The sequence below is a fragment of the Moschus berezovskii genome, chromosome 12 (genome assembly GCF_049115385.1).
Source record: "Moschus berezovskii isolate FMDL1 chromosome 12, NW_MosBer_1.0, whole genome shotgun sequence".
In the NCBI taxonomy this organism is placed as follows: domain Eukaryota; kingdom Metazoa; phylum Chordata; class Mammalia; order Artiodactyla; family Moschidae; genus Moschus; species Moschus berezovskii.
The window spans coordinates 30341403-30357543 of record NC_142471.1 but is presented as its reverse complement, the minus strand read 5'-3'; the positions used below and the strand labels follow the sequence as shown (position 1 = coordinate 30357543).

General features: G+C 38.9%; 1 protein-coding gene across 13 annotated transcripts in view; it reads left to right on the top strand.

Moving 5' to 3' along the window:
* USP54 (ubiquitin specific peptidase 54) overlaps positions 1-16141 on the top strand; it is a 141843-nt gene that overhangs the window by 54427 nt on the left and 71275 nt on the right. Inside the window, exon 1 of one of the 13 annotated variants that reach the window (XM_088841982.1) lies at positions 4316-4406. The exons of the other annotated variants lie outside the window; for them this stretch is intronic. The gene's annotated coding sequence lies outside the window, so the exon portion shown is untranslated. Of the gene's footprint in view, positions 1-4315; positions 4407-16141 lie in introns of those variants that run through there. 13 annotated transcript variants of the gene reach the window in all.

Genomic DNA, 16141 nt, shown 5'->3' with positions numbered 1-16141 from the left:
CATGGAGTGGGGTGCCATTGCCTTCTCCGCCCCAGTACACTAGTTTTATTTGATTAATTCCACAATGAATATGTCGACTTAAAAATATTCACAACCTAAAGGTTGAGAGTTATATTTTATTTGGTGGAGATTTTTAGGACCGAAGTCCAAAAGGGAGCATCTCAAGTAACTCTGAGAGATCACTTGGAGATGAGGGAAGGAGCCAAGTTATATAGAAGTTTTTCAACAAAGGGCAGGTAGTCGGAACATCAAAAAATTGTTAATTGAAGAAAGCCAGATATCCCAAGTTAAGGAATTTAGAGCTTTTCTGTCTATGGGAAGATGCAACAATCTGGACTCACTGTAATTGTTCCTTGGTTATGTAACTTACTTATTTGGAGCTGGGCTTCCTTGGTTGTTCAGGTGGTAAAGAATCTGCCTGCAATGCAGGAGGCCCCAGGTTCAAAGGGAAGATTCCCTGACAAAATGCCAACCACTCTGGTATTCTTGCCTGGGAAATCCCATGGACAGAGGAACCAAGTGGGCTACAGTCCATGGGTTGCAAAGAGGTGTAGACAACTTAGTAACTAATGCTTATCTGGGGCCAGTATCCTGTGTTTTTACATCCTGAGCTGCTTTTCCTCAGGGTTCATCATAGGAAGTAGTTGTAGTCTGATGGCTGCAGCTACACACACACACACACACACACACACACACGCACGCACGTATATAAATGAAAGTCACTCAGTTGTGTCCGACTCTTTATAACCCCATGGACTGTAGTCTGTCAAGCTTCTCTGTCAATGGAATTCTCCTGGCAAGAATATTGGAATGGGTAGCCGTTCCCTTCTCCAGGAATCTTCCTGAACCAGGGATCGATTTGAGGTTGTCTGAGCTACCAGGCAGGTCAGGTGGTCTGGTATTCCCATCTCTTTCAGAATGTTCCACAGTTTATTGTGATCCACACAGTCAAAGGCTTTGGCATAGTCAATGAAGCACAAATAGATGTTTTTCTGGAACTCTCTTGCTTTCTCCATGATCCAGCGGTTGTTGGCAATTTGATCTCTGGTTCCTCTGCCTTTTCTAAAACCTGCTTGAACATCTGGGAGTTCACGGTTCACATATTGCTGAGGCCTGGCTTGGAGAATTTTGAGCATGACTTTACTAGCATGTGAGATGAGTGCAATTGTGCGGTAGTTTGAGCATTCTTTGGCATTGCCTTTCTTTGGGATTGGAATGAAGACTGACCTTTTCCAGTCCTGTGGCCACTGCTGAGTTTTCCAGATTTGCTGGCATATTGAGTGCAGCACTTTCACAGCATCATCTTTCAAGATTTGAAATAGCTCAACTGGAATTCCATCACCTCCACTAGCTTTGTTCATAGTGATGCTCTCTAAGGCCCACTTGACTTCACATTCCAAGATGTCTGGCTCTAGGTCAGTGATCACGTTATCGTGACTATCTTGGTTGTGAAGATCTTTTTTGTACAGTTCTTCTGTGTATTCTTGCCACCCCTTAAGATCTTCTGCTTCTGTTAGGTCCATACCATTTCTGTCCTTTATCGAGTCCATCTTTGCATGAAATCTTCCCTTGGAATCTCTAATTTTCTTGAAGAGGTCTCTTGTTTTTCCTATTCTATTGTTTTCCTCTATTTCTTTGCATTGATCACTGAGGAAGGCTTTCTTATCTCTCCTTGCTATTCTTTGGAACTCTGCATTCAGATGCTTATATCTTTCCTTTTCTCCTTTGCTTTTCATTTCTCTTCTTTTCACAGCTATTTGTAAGGCCTCCTCAGACAGCCATTTTGATTTTTTGCATTTCTTTTCCATGGGGATGGTCTTGGTCCCTGTCTCCTGTACAATGTCACGAACCTCCGTCCAGAGTTCATCAGGCACTCTATCAGATCTAGTCCCTTAAATCTATTTCTCACTTCCACTGTATAATCATAAGGGATTTGATTTAGGTCATATCTGAAAGGTCTAGTGGTTTTCCCTACTTTCTTCTGAGAAAGTCAAGGCTGTAATTGTCACCTTGCTTATTTAACTTATATGCAGAGTACATCATGAGGAACGCTGGGCTGGAAGAAGCACAAGCTGGAATCAAGATTGCTGGGAGAAATGTCAGTAACCTCAGATATGCAGATGACAATACCCTTATGGCAGAAAGTGAGGAGGAACTCAAAAGCCTCTTGATGAAAGTGAAAGAGGAGAGTGAAAAGGTTGGCTTGAAGCTCAGTATTCAGAAAACTAAGATCATGGCATCTGGTCCCATCACTTCACGGGAAATAGATGGGGAAACAGTGGAAACAGTGTCAGACTTTATTTTTTTGGGCTCCAAAATCACTGCAGATGCTGATTGCAGCCATGAAATTAAAAGACGCTTACTCCTTGTAAGGAAAGTTATGACCAACCTAGATAGTATATTAAAAAGCAGAGACATTACTTTGCCAACCAAGGTCTGTCTAGTCAAGGCTATGGTTTTTCCCGTGGTCATGTATGGATGTGAGAGTTGGACTGTGAAGAAAGCTGATCGCCGAAGAATTGATGCTTTTGAACTGTGGTGCTGGAGAAGACTCTTGAGAGTCCCTTGTACCGCAAGGAGATCCAACCAGTCCATTCTAAAGGAGATCAATCCTGGATGTTCATTGGAGGGACTGATGCTAAAGCTGAAACTGCAATATTTTGGCCACCTCATTCAACGAGTTGACTCACTGGAAAAGACTCTGATGCTGGGAAAGGTTGGGGGTGGGAGGAGAAGGGGACAACAGAGAATGAGATGGCTGGATGGCATCACCGACTCTGTGGACAAGAGTTTGAGTGAACTCCGGGGGTTGGTGATAGACAGGGAGGCCTGGCGTGCTGTGATTCATGGGGTCGCAGAGAGTCGGACACGACTGTGTGACTGAACTGAACTGAGCTACCAGGAAAAACATATACATGTGTGTGTGTGTGTATATATATTCATACAAACACATAGAAAGGCTGCTATTGCTGATGACTGTGACATCCTTGTTAATTGATATGGCAGGAAATATTCCAATTCTGGAATACATAACCATTTCTTAAGGACTTGATTGGAATGCTTGACCCTGATATTTGTACATTCTTTTTTTTGTATTTAGCACTGATCATAGAAATTTTGTGCCTCACATTTTGAAATGACACTAACATCCTCATCTTCTACCAAGCACTAGGAGACCTGAATTAGAATGCTAATGATGAGCAAAAGAAAAGCAATGATATATATATATATTTGGGCACTTTCCTTATTGCAAAAGGACTACTTTAGTATATTGTTAAAATATAAGAGCTTAATTAGTTTTGGGCAGTGCCTGCATTTGTTTAGTTTTACCAATAAATCTTAATTAAATTTTTAAAGAAGTCAACTCATACATTTTATCTCAACCTGTGGAAATAGGGCAGACCTTCCTATTTGGCAAGGGTTCTGCTGGTGACTTTTTTTCTCAGTATGCTTATAAAGCAACTCCTTTCAATAAAACTGGTTTATAACAGGGAGTAAGTGGTACATAGAAGGGTGTGTGTTGGTCCTCTGGGGCCTTTGTGCCCTGCCTGCAAATGTAAATTCTGGGTGGACTGGTCACATGTTTGGGGGTAGGACTCTGCCTGCTGATTGTTCTTGATGATTTAATTTGTTTGGCCTCTTCCCTGAGAGAAGTGGGGAAGATCTTTCACTGTCTTTACGTTTCAGGTTGGGACCCTTTGAGATTTCAAACTTTTAATAATTGATTCTTGAATCGAACAGCTCAGTTCACACAAAAATTTTCTTTAAGAGTATCTTTTTTTAAGGTAGGTGAAATAGTTTTGCCTCTTAAAATGATTTAATTCAATTTAAGTCTGGATAGTCTTAGAATTGTGAATTAAGGATTCAAATAATCACATTGTTATGTGTCTTCTAGTGCTCCTTTTGACTGTTAGTGCAAAGGACTGTTTTTTAGTGCTAGCCCTCCAGTTGAAAGCAGCTGCCACTCTGCAGACCTTATTGTTATACTGCTGACCTTTGTCATCAGGAATGCCCCTGGAGGAAACTGACTCCTAAATGTTTTTCTTAAGCCTCTATGAAGTTTGTGATATGTCCTTTCAAGTTATTTTTGGTTAGTTTCTTAAGTTTACTTTGTGTTTAGTTGGAAGCTCCATCTTTTTAGCTTTACCATGAGTTATCAGTGCTGAGCTCCTGGTAGGTGGTAAAAAGAGTTGTCTTTTCCCTGTTACCCTGTTCTGTGGGAAGCCTTTGTGGTTTCGAGTCACAGTTTCCCATTGTTGTTAGCTGCAGTCGTCTCCTCCCTCCGTACCCTTCCCTCCCCAGAACTCTAGCTCTTCCCTTGCCCCTCCCCATTCCTGTATCTCTCGTCCCACAAATGCCCTTGTGATTGCTGAAGGCCTTTTGCTGGGACTTGAGTCTGCTCTCTGGTAAGTGTGTTCTTCTGGTAAAACTGGATGGATGGAGGGATGTAGGAACCTGATCAGTCTTTGTTGCTTTTAACAGCAAAAGTTTAAACTTTGAAATTGAGGTTATAGGACTCTTAACTTTCAGAAGGCTTCTTTAATGCTGACTGTTGTTTCTGTTCTTCCCTCCTCTGATTCAATTATTAAAGCTTTAGAAAATTGATTTTTATTATTGGTTTAAAAATCCTTTCTCATAGATTTTCTTGAGCTTATAGAATTAAAGATAAGGGATGTGGATTTAAATTTCCTTCAGATAGAAAATTATTTGTGATTTCTTTATATTTATTTTCAGTATTAACGTATTGATAAAAGTAATAACAGAGAAAAGATCGTATTTTGTGGCTCAACTGAAAAGTAGCATTTATTTCAAGAACCGGAATGATTCTTTTTTCTTCTCAGCAGAATGTTGGCAAAATTCACTAAGATTTTGGCAATATATTGTCAGTTCTGGGAAATGGTTTGCTGAGTACTTGAGGATAACAGATGCTTCTGGGAATTATTTTTGGGAAGTTAGATTTGTTCATTAGCACCTTCTCTCTTGAGATGTGAGATCTCTAATCTTTTTGTAAGTTAAATATTTAATATTTTGGTGCTCAGTTTAAGGCAAATATCACTGGGCTTTCTATTTCCTTGGGTTATACATTTTGATTCTCAACTAAAAAACAGTACATGTATGTGTGTGTGTGTGTGTATTGACACTGAATGGATGATCCTATGGTATTTTAAACAGTTATAAAGTTGTAAACCTCGGGTTCTTCAGAAGTACTGCTAATTAAAAGTTGTTTCTTATGGAAGACGATATGAAGGAAAACTTATATGTGGGATTTCACTGAAGTTCAATTGAGTCACTTATTCAAGTGATAGGTGCACTTGTATAATAATGAATTCCTGAGCTCCTACTATGTGACAAGTACTAGTTTCTATGGTAAGTGCTTTGCATTTACTTCTAATTTCCAGTACAACCTTATTAAGTTGGTAGTATTATCTCTCTGGGAAAGAGTTGTGCATGAATGAGTAGAACATGGGTTTTACTTTTCTGGAAAAGAGGGAAATAATGCCTACTTGGTAGATTAATCATGAGACTTAAAGGATGAACCATGTGTCTGGTGCCTAGCACAGAGTTGGTGTTCACTAAGTGATGGCTTCCCAAGTGGCACTCTTGGTAAAGAACCCATCTATCAATGCAGGGACACAAGAGATGGGAGTTTGATCTTGCGCTTGGAAGATCCCCTGGAGAAGGAAATGGCAACCCACTCCAGTGTCCTTGCCTGGAAGATTCCATGGACAGAAGAGCCTGACAGGCTACAGTTCATGGCTTTGCAGAGAGTCGGACACAACTAAGGAACGGAGCACATGGCACAAGTGGCGGCTACTGTTACTATAATTTTGCAGCTGAAAGAGTTGCTGAAGGTCTCTCAGTTGTCTTTGGTAGAAGTACGATCTGAACTGGCTTAAAACCGGGAGTCTGGTAGCATGATTTTGCTTAAGTATTGTGAAGGCTTCTAGAGTAAGCTTTGGTGGATTCCTGCCCATCCCTCCGCTCCGTCTTTCCCTGTGCCCTCTGTCCCCTTCCCAGTCATGTGCTTGGTACCTCACACTGGAGTTGCTTGTGCCATTCAGTGCCAGTGTTCTCCCCGCAGAAAGGAGTCAAGTCCATGCCCTCAGTGGCTTTTGAGAGAGCCATCATGCTTTCATTATTGTTTGTGCCGAAATAATTCGGGTAATGATAAGTTTATAATGATTCATAAATAGTGAATGGTTGTAATTGAGCATTTAAGTTAAAGAAAAAACCTCAGTGGTTTAAAAAATTAGAAAAAAACTTTGATTCTAAGATATTGAGCTAAAGGATAGTATAAGGCAACTATATTTAATACATAGTTATCATTTTGCTGGCTTGGTGCCTATAATTGCTGTTGATTTTCTTTCCTTTATCTGCCATTGTTACTAGTTTGAATATTAGCTGTATATGAATAGAATGTTGTGTTTGCCCTACTGGCTGTTAGGTAAAGTATCTTTCTTCCATAGACCTTTGGGAAATAGAAGGTACGATTTAGGTATGATATGATTTAGGAAGTGGATTCAGGGAAGAAATAAAGAGGTGACTGATTATGCTTATAACTGAGTTATCTCTAAATTGAAAAATGTGTTTAAAAAAACTTAGTTCTTCATTTATTTATTTAACAATCATTGAACATTTGTTGAAGGTAAGGCAATGTAACTTTCTACTTTGTATTCTAATAAAGTACTTATGTATTGGATAAGCACTGAATAACAAAGTTCCTGAGACAGAGTAAGTCCCAGTTGGTGGGAAACAGTATTTAGAAAATCTTTTGGGAAATGAACTAATTATAAATGACTGCTCCTTTCTAATAGGGTGTGACTGTCATTAGTCATCATTACTATAACTTACCAGCTGAGTGGCTTCTTCAAACAGGTTTGTTGAGTGGAGTGGATTTCTAGTATTAGGAAGTACTGGGAAGATGAGGCTGGGGCAAGGATAATACAGATGACTCTTGGACAACAGGGGATGGAACTTTATGGGTCCACTTACATGCAGACTTTCTTCAATAAAAGTACATATTCCTTATTGAGTAAAATGCTGGGAATATATGGAGAGCAAATCTTCTATTCTGTTTTAAGGGGAACAGTGATACTTGAGGTTGGAAATATGCATAGGTTAAGACTGTGGAAGACCATTTAAGTCCTAGGAGTTTTAACTGTAAGTATTTTGTCACTGAAGTTTTTTGAGCTAAATATTGATAGTGATTGTTCAGTTGCTTAGTCGTGACCGACTCTATGACCTCTATGACTCTATGAATTGCAGCACTCCAGGCTTCCCTGTCCTTCACTATCTCTCAGAGTTTGCTCAAACCCATGTCCATTGAATCCATGATGCCATCCAGCCATCTCATCCACTGTCGTCCTCTTCTCCTCCTGCCTTCAGTCTTTCCCAACATCAGGGTCTTTTCCAGTGAGTTGGCTCTTCACATCAGGTGGCTAAAATATTGGAGCTTCAACTTTAGCATCAGTCCTTCCAATGAGTATTCAGGACTGATTTCCTTTAGGATGGACTGGTTTGATCTCTTTGCTGTCCAAGGGACTCTCAAGAGTCTTCTCCAACACCACAGTTCGAAAGTATCAATTTTTTTGCGCTCAGCCTTCTTTATGGTCCAACTCTCACATCCTTACATGGCTACCAGAAAACCTAATAGTTGAATTGTATTGAGAATGCATTATTTTTAGAATATATTTTCCTTCTTTTTGATACGGCTTTCTGTTTGTGCTATCAATTATAGTTAAATCTCATATAATTTTTATAGTAAATGTATGTGTGCCTGTGTTAGTGTGTATAAGAGAGAGGGAAAAGGAAAGAGAGGCAATTGGTTTGGGGGTGCAGTTTTCATAATCATAGCTACTACTTATGGAACTTCTATTTTGTATCTGGCCCTGAGTATTAGAATTTTGTTACAGTACTCTCAATAAATCACATTTATTACAGGTGATAAATGACCTGAACGTGATGGAGCAGGATTGGAATGTAGGTTCATCTTATTCTTCTTTATGATAATTATCATCAAAATATTTATTAATTTTTGTCATCAAAACATTTATGCCTCATTTACTAAGTACTAGTACTGGGCTAATTTTACACACACACACACACGCACACACACTATTTCATTTAATCCTTATAAGAGTTCTATGGGAGACATGTTATTTTTTAATCCCACCTCATTATCAGAGACTTCAATAATTGATTCAATAAGTTGGTCAAGATGACACAGATGTTAGGTGATAGAGTCCAAAACTGTTCTGCCTTGTGAACCCTAGCTCCCTAACTTTTAAAATTCACATTGTATTCTCTTAGAATGGTACCTCCTGGAACTCTACTCTGAGCGTGGTGCTTGCTGAGGTTATGTAACGCAGCTGCTCCTGGAGAGGCTATGCTTTTAACCACTGTGTTCTTTCTACTGTCTTGCGGCCTTTCTTATGTTCATGTGTGCTCAGTTGCTCAGTCATGTCCGACTCTCTGCGACCCCATGGACTGTAGCCCACCAGGCTCCTCTGTCCATGGGATTCTCCAGACAAGAATACTGGAGTGGGTTGCATGCCTTCCTCCAGGGGATCTTCCCAACCCAGGGATCAAACCCTCCTCCCCTGTGTCTCCTGCATTGCAGGTGGATTCTTTATCCGCTGAGCTGCCTGGGAAGCCCACTGCCTCCCTTACAAGTCAGTAAATTATCTTTATAGCTCTGGATCTTTGTAAGGAGGGGCTAAGTAGCGTGCAACTGTCATTTCTTAGTTATTTAGTTTGTCAGTTATAACAAAGTGAAACTTGCGTTGTTTTTTGTTTTTCTTTTCCAGCTGGTTTTGTACGGATTTGTGGTAAATGACAGTTTTCCAAGTTCTCACAAAAGAAAAAAATAAAGCTTTCTGTCCTTTATCAGCATAGAGTTTTTCTTGTTGTACATGATGTAATAATTTGAGGCTGCCAAAGTCCAACCCACAGGAAATTGTTTGAGTTGGGTAGCAGTATTCACTGGGGAGTTTGCAATAATCAGCCCATAAATCAACAAATAGTGTAGCCTTTTTTTATAGTTGTAGATGCTATCTCTGTTTATTTTTAAGCTTGAATCAAAAGCAAATATTGATTCACTTATATAGTCTTCATTAGAAAAAAATGTCTACAATATCTCAAGCTAGATACGGAGATTTGGGGGACTCATTTAAGGAGAGTCAGAGTTTATCAGAATGTTGGAATTGATTGTTCCTAGGTACTTTTCCCTTCAAACAGAAAGTTTCCTCTTTAAATAAACTTTCAGTGATTCAGTGCCTGTTATATTCAACTTCTCTGTGGAATGAAAGGTATCCTTAAGGAATATATGAGGTAGTCCCTGTACACAAGTAACTGTAATATGGGAGAGGATGGGAATGCTCATCTTGGAGTGGAGGATGAGTGAGGGGCGCTTAATAGGGGCTCAGATGTCTGATCAATTGGTGCAGCTACATCTTCTACAAATTAATTTGTGATTGAGTGAGTAGAAGATGTAACTGGAAAATAGTGGTAAGGTCTAATGACTCTCAAACTTTGTGTAAGTGCCAGACATATTTAATTCAATTTTATAAGTTAGTAGTTAATTTTACTAGCAGAATATGTGAATATAAAAACATGCAAAATAGAAAAACAAAATAAAAACATGTAATTAAAAAAACACAATCATCAACATGAGTCAGTAACAAAAACTGTCAAAGTAGGTCCTGCTGACTGCTTTGGTTTTAAGTTTACTATTTGTTCATGTTTTTGCCCTGATAGTGGAATAAGTGGACAGGAAAAAATTATGGGAGAGAAGCTTGTGAAAACTCCATCCATTAATTTCTCCCTTTGTGAGTTATAAAAATGCCATTTTTAAATAAAGTACCAATTTTCTCTAGCCAAAAGAATCCTCATCACTTGAAGCCATTGAAAAGGGGAGTGGCATGGTATTTTAGGAGTCCTCTGGTGGTCACATATACAGCAATGGAGGTCTGGCAATGAGTCAGTAATGTGGTGTAGTAGTTCAGTGGGGAGAGGATCTGAACTTGGCAGCAGCAGCAATGAGAATGGAATGAAAAGAAATCGAAATCTAGCCTCCTGTTTTTAAATCGGAAATAGTTACCAGTTATTAAACAGCTTTCATATTGTTGGGATCTTAGGTGTCTCAATGATTGGTTACCTCTGGTCCAGAGTCCTTTCATTCTGTTTTTAGGGAAAATGAGTTTAAGTTCCAATTTTAGTTTTATTTTAAGGAAATTGTAAACTAAATATAATTTATCCATGGATTATAGATAATTTAGTAAATAGAGAAAAGAGGGGGAAAAATGCATCACCCTAATAAGACCCCTGTCCTTCTACATTTACTTTTTCTTGATCTTACAGATTTAAAAACTTTTCTAATAGTTAATTCCAGGTAAATCAAGCTCTGAGAAACAGACTTCTGAACTAATAGAACTTAACCCATTAACTGCTGAACTGTGAGGGTAAACACGATAAGCCCATAGATTTCAAACAAGTCTTCATTGGACTCTAAGTTTCCCATGATCACAAACTATTAGTCCACTTGTGAGTGTAGAAAGTTAATCCTCCAAATACCTCTGTTCCCCACTGGGGCCAAGCTTTCATCTCCCTCAGTGAAGTGTTTGCATAGTTAAAAAGTTTTTTGTTTTGAACCAATTTGGGACTTACAGAAAAGTTGTAAAGATAGTACAGAGTGTTTTTAGATAGCTCTTACTCAGCTTCCTTTAATGTTATCGTCTTGTATAACCATAGTGCAGTGATTAGAACCAGAAAATTAGCATTGGTTCAATACTATTAAGAAAGACCTTCAAGCTTCGCTAGTGTTCTTTACTGAGGATTCTATCTAGGATCTCACATTGCATTTCATGCCTTTTTCTTCGTTAGTCTCCTGTGTTTTGTAAAAGTTTCTCAGTCTTTCTCTGTCTTTTATATCTCTGACATTTTGGGAGAGTATTAGTCAGTTACTTGGTCAAATGTCCCTCAATTTAGATTTGTCTTATATTTTTTTCTCTCATGATTGAACTGAGATTATAAGGTTTAGGCAGGACTATCACAGAAATGTATTCTCAATGCATTGTTACCGTGGGATTCATAATGTCATTATTTTTGCTGGTGATGTTTGACCTGATCACTTGGTTAAGGGCCTTTCTGCCTGGTTTCTCTACAGTGAAGTTAAAATCTTTCCCTTTGTGGTTAATAAATATCTGGTTGGAGATATTTTGATACTGTCATTTGCATGAATGTCATGGAATTCTCCATGCATGGAATTAGTAGTATTACTTAGAGACCTCACTGAACTTCATTTAATGATTATGAAATGAATTTCTTTAAGAGACCTATCCCCTTCCAGGTTATTCCTGGTTTCCTCAAAGGACCCTCAGGTTCTGCAGGAACAAATCCCTTCTAGTCTTTACTGGTGTCAGTCACACTCGAATCCCATTCATAATGAAGTCTCCAGTGCTAGTAAGCTGTATGTCTCTGAACCCCCTTCACCCAATATCTCTTAGGGTGATGGGCTCTTCCTGTGGCCCAGTGTCCTTTCAGGCCTCATTTCTCTTTAGGCATAAGCCAGTTTCATTTCACCAAACACTTGAATGATTACTTAGCGTTTTTTCAGAAATAGAGGCTAAGAGCAGCTTAGCTGTTTGGTGTGGAATATCCGTAGTGGATAGTTAGGGTAGCTGTGTCTGTAGCCTGGTTTAATACTTTGGCCCGAGAAATATGGCAGCACATTATGATGTATTGTGTATACTCATTGTGAAGTAATCATTCTCTGTGTTTCATTAATACAGAGAAATAAAATGATTTTTTTTCCTAAAGGTCATCAGCTTCTAGAGCTTTATTGCTCTAATACTGTCAGTCTTGAGCCATTTAAATTTAGCCCTGCTATTTCTACTCTGTCAACTGTGAATCTGTAGTAGAAATATTATAGTCTGCCTAAGAATGAAAAATCCAAGTGTAAACCAGACAGTACAATTTAGGTCTATTTAATGCTAAGAAAATTGTAAACAATGAATAATGTATTAGATGTTTGATTAGTAAAATACAAATTTATTAGTATTACTGAATGCAGAGTAGCTTTTGAACTAAATATTTTTTCAAGTAACATGTATGACAAGCCCATATTCTGTAATATGATTCACATTCTATGGGCCCTGGAGCTTATATAATTCAGGGGACCCACTTTTAGGAAAACATTTTTTAAAAAATAGAAAATTGAATATTGGGCCTGAGGGCCTGTGCAGGAAAGGGCCTTGAAATTTAATCTTCATGGATTCTTGTTAAGTCTGCTTCTGGATGTGGGAATCTGCAAAAAGTTTGGGACCCACTGTTTTCTATCATTTTACCCTGCCCACAGGACATTAGTGTGTTCTGATTGGGAACAATATGGGACATAAAGCATAGTAACTGCATTTCACTAATAGGTAATAGGTAATTGGAAGGACTGATGCTAAAGCTGAAACTCCAATACTTTGGCCATCTCATGCGACGAGTTGACTCACTGGAAAAGATTCTGATGCTGGGAAGGATTAGGGGAGGGAGGAGAAGGGGACGACAGAGAATGAGATGGCTGGGATGGCATCACCGACTCTATGGACATGAGTTTGAGTGAACTCCGGGAGTTGGTGATGGACAGGGAGGCTTGGTGTGCTGTGATTCATGGGGTTGCAAAGAGTCGGACAGGACTGAGCAACTGAACTGAACTGAACTGAATAAGATGACATGCTTCCTTCCCAATTTTGGCTTCTAGGCTTCCTAGGAGTATACCAGATGTTAGAGACAACAAAGTTAGGCAGGCTGTTTTGACTTAGTAAATTCCAGTAGTAATGATGATTTATAAAGTCTAAAGTATATTACTTTAAAGTAGATTAAAGATTAAATAAATATAAGAATTTATGTTTAGATTTTTAATTTCTTCATGATTCAACCTTGGTGGTGGTTGTTGTTAAGTCGCTCAGTCGTGTCTGACTCTTTGCAGCCCTGTGAACTGCATCCCTTCAGGCTTTCCTGTCCTTCACTATCTCTTGGGGTTTGCTCCAACTCATGTCCATTGAGTCAGTGATGCCATCCAACCATCTCATCCTTGGTTGCCCCCTTTTCCTCCTGCCCTTAATCTTTCCCAGCATCAGGGTCTTTTCCAGTGAGTCAGCTCTTCACATCAGGTGGCCAGAGTATTGGAGCTTCAGCTTCAGCAGCATTCCTTCTAATCAATGAACATTCAGGACTGTTTCCTTTAGGATTGACTGGTTTGATCTCCTTGCTGTCCAAGGGACTCTCAAGAGTCTTCTCTAGCACCACAGTTCAAAAGCACCAATTCTTTGGTGCTCAGCCTTCTTTATGGTCTGGCTCTCATCTGTGCATGACTACTGGAAAAGCCATAGATCTGGTTATACAGAACTTTGTTGGCAAAGTGATGTCTCTGCTCTTTAATGTGCTGTTTAGGTTGGTCATAGCTTTTCGTCCAAGGAGCAAGCATCTTTTCATGGCTGTATTCACCGTCTGCAGTGATTTTGGAGTCCAAGAAAATAAAATCTGTCATTGTTTCCACTTTTTCCCAATCTATTTGCCATGAAGTGATGGGACTGGATACCATGATCTTAGTTTTCTGAATGTGGAGTTTTAAGCCAGCTTTTTCACTCTTCTCTTTCACCCTCATCTAGAGGCAAGTGCAAAGAGTTCCTCTTTGCTTTCTGCCATAATGGTGATGTCATCTGTGTATCTGAGGTTGTTGATATTTCTACTGGTAATCTTGATTCCAATTTGTGATTCATCTAGCCTGACATTTCACATGATGTACTCTGCATGTAAGTTAAATAAGTAGGGTGACAATATACAGCCTTGATGTACTCTTGTCCCAATTTTGAACCATTCCATTGTCCCATTTCTGGTTCTGACTGTTGCTTCTTGACCTGAGGTTTCTCAGGAGGCAGGTCAGGTGGTCTGGTATTCCCATTTTCTTTAAGAAATTTCTACAGTTTGTTGTGATCCACACAGTCAAAGGCTTTAGTGTAGTCAATGAAGCAGTAGTAGATGTTTTTTTGGAACTCTCTTGCTTTTTCTGTGATCCAGTGGATGTTGGCAATTTGATCTCTGGTTCCTCTGCCTTTTCTAAATGCATCTTGTACATCTCGATGTTGTTGGTTCATGTACTATTGAAGGCTAGCTTGAAGGATATTGAGCATTACCTTGGGAAGCGTGTGAAATGAATGCAGTTGTGTGGTAGTTTGAACATTCTTTGGCATTGCCTTTCTTTGGGATTGGATTGAAAACTGACCTTTTCCAGTCCTGTGGCCACTGCTGAGTTTTCCAGATTTTCTGGCATAAGGAGGGCAGCACTTTCACAGCATCATCTTTCAGGATTTGAAATAGCTCAACTGGAATTCTATCACCTCCACTAGCTTTGTTCGTAGTGATGCTTCCTAATAAGGCCCACTTGATTTTGCATTCCAGGAGGTCTGGCTCTAGGTGAGTGACCACAGCATCATGGTTATCCGGATCATTAAGACCTCTTTTTGTATAGTTCTGTGTATTCTTACCACCTCTTCTTAATCTCTTCTGCTTCTGTTAGGTCCTTGCCATTTTTGTCCTTTATTGTGACCATCTCACTGAAATGTTCCCTTGGTATCTCTAATTTTCTTGAAGAGATCGCTTGTCTTACGCATTGTATTGTTTTCCTCTACTTCTCTGCATTGTTCACTTAAGAGTGCTTTCTGATCTCTCCTTGCTGTTCTTTGGAACTGCATTAGTTGGGTATATCTTTCCCTTTCTCCTTTGCCTTTCCCTTCTCTTTTCTCAGCTATTTGTACGGCCTCCTCAGACAACCCGTTTGCTCTGACCAGCGTGTTCTCATGGCAAAACTCTTAGCCTTTGCCCTGCTTCATTTGGTACTCCAAGGCCAAACTTGCCTGTTAGTACAGTTATCTCTTGACTTCCTACTTTGCATTCCAACCCTCTGTGATGAAAAGGACATGTTTTTTGGTTTTAATTCTAGAAGGCCTTGTAGGTCTTCATAGAACTGTTCAGCTTCTTTGGCATTAGTGGTTGGGGCATAGACTGGGATTACTGTGATGTTGAACAGCTTGCCTTGGGAATGAGCTGAGATCATTCTATTGTTGAGTTTGCACCCAAGTACTGCATTTCGGACTCTTTTGTTGACTATGATGGCTACTCCGTTTCTTCCAAGGGATTCTTGCTCACAGTCGTAGATATAATGACCATCTGTGTTAAATTTGCCCATTGCCATCCATTTTAGTTCACCGAGTCCTAAAATGTCGATGTTTACTCTTACCATCTCCTATTTGACCACATCCAGTTTACCTTGATTCATGGACCTAACAGTCCTCTACATGTACAGAGGTAGTGTAACTCCCAGCACAATCAAGACATGTAATAGTTTCATCATGCTGGTACTGCCCCTTTGTAATCAACTCTTACCCTCACCTCCAACTTCGGGCAACTACTGCTCTGTTTTGACTTTTGAATTTTAATTTTGACTTTTCCAAAATGTCATAAAAGTAAAATTGTATAGCATGTGACCTTTTGAGTCTCATCATAGTACATTCGAGTTTCATCCATATTTTTTTGTGTGTTAGTATTATTACTTTCTATTGTTGAGTTTATTTTATTTTATTTATTTTTAGAGGGTTTCAGCATTTTATTTTTATTTTTTATTTTTTCATTTATTTTTTTTTAGGAGGGATGCTTTTTTCATATATTTCACAATCTACTACAACATGTATTACTTTTCTTTTTTTTTTCCCTACAGTTCATAACTTTTATAAATAAAATAAATTAAATGTACAGTGAATAAGTTCTCTGAAATATTTCAGTATTTCTGCAGGTTTAGTAACATCGTAAAATACATTTCAACTAAAATTCACAAATCAGTTGAAGAACATTTGGGTTATTTCTAGTTTTCGGTGATTATATATAAAGGCACTGTAAACATTTGTGTAAAGGTTTTTATGTAGCATAAGTTCTTATTTCTTTTTGGGTAAAATACCTAGAAATGAGGTTGCTAGTTCAGATGGTAAAAGTACATTTAACGTTGTATGTAATTGCCAACAGTGTCATTTTGCATTTTTGTCAGCAGTTTGGGAGACTTTCAGTTGCTCTGATTCTTCTTTAGCATTTGTTGTTGTCA